Below are 1,364 nucleotides of genomic sequence, written 5' to 3'. Positions count from 1 at the left end.
CCCCAATCATGCACCCCCACCACCCCCACCAACGAGGCTGCGGAGGGCCTCGTCTGCGGGCACCTCGGGCCCAGGGCCAGGGCGCGCTTAGCAGGTGCGCACCCTGAAACCCCCCCGCCCCACGCTCCGCGAGGGGGAAAAGTGGCCGCTGCTTCCCGGGAAGTTCCCGGCTTTCAGCACCCCGGACAACAGCGGCGGCGGCGGTGGCGACGCCAGGCTACACGCTCTCCTGCCCGCGGTCGCGTCCCGCCGCCCTGTCCGCGTCTCCTCCCCGGGCCTTTCTGTCCCCCACCGGCCTGCGCCCCGCGCCTGCAGCCTCCGGCGTGCAGGAGGCGGTGGGGAAAACGGAGCCAAGCACCTTCCGAAACCAGGAGAAAGGGTCTCCTGGCCGCGTGCTTCCTGCCCGCCCCGCGCAGTCTATTCAAGGGCGCCAAGGACTGTTTCTCTTCACCGCCCATTGCTCGGCTCGCACTTCAGAAAAGTCCCAGGTTCGAGTTTAGGTTTGAGGCCGGACACTGAATTGGCTTCTGAAACATTTCTCCTCGTTTTAGTTCTTACTGAAACTCTTAAGGCGACCCAGGAGATGCACAGCAAATTACTTTTTCTTCTCACCTAAGTGGTTCACTTGGGTCTGATTATTTCCTGGGCTGTGGGCATGTTTGAACTTTTCCTGTGAAGTCAGAACCACTTAAAAAAACAAGTGGAAAAAAAAATTAAAACATTAAGACCTCTGGCTTTTACTCTCAATCTCCCTGCTTTTTGAAAAGTTTTCTTTTAATAAAAAAATACTAATTATAATATGTAAATAAATTAGGTATTCCAAAATGATGGTTCCTAGAATTTCTTAGGGTTTGAAAAACCTGTTCTTTGAGGCCCATTATTAATTTCCATTTCTGTGTGTTACTGAAATTACCTGGAATTTGATACACCCAAAGAGAAAATTTTTAAATACAAAATTTGCCAAATATTCCCAGGCTCCCCAAATTCTTAAAATGTTCACTGATCTTAAAAAAAAAAAAAGTAAAATAAAAGGCAGAAATTATTCTTACACTAACTTAGCATTTGCATGACTCTTTACTATCAACTTATTATTTTTTTAAATTTAAAATGTGTCTGAGCAGTTGAAAACTCAGTGAATTAAGACGAACATATCCCAAGTCAAGATGCATTTCATCCATTTCACTTTACTTTTTGATGACCTGAAAATTAGTGACTGCAAAATGAAACTGAAAAACCCAAGCACTGATGTTTTTATCTTTATGTCAAAAAATTTCGACCCCTGATAGCTTCAATATCTGGAATTCGCACATAGCTGAATCTACCACCTCTGGCAGAGAACACACCACAGCCATCTCCTCTTTGCC

This window comes from Suricata suricatta, chromosome 10 (genome assembly GCF_006229205.1).
Source record: "Suricata suricatta isolate VVHF042 chromosome 10, meerkat_22Aug2017_6uvM2_HiC, whole genome shotgun sequence".
NCBI classification, from domain to species: domain Eukaryota; kingdom Metazoa; phylum Chordata; class Mammalia; order Carnivora; family Herpestidae; genus Suricata; species Suricata suricatta.
Note: the sequence above shows the minus strand (reverse complement) of the source record.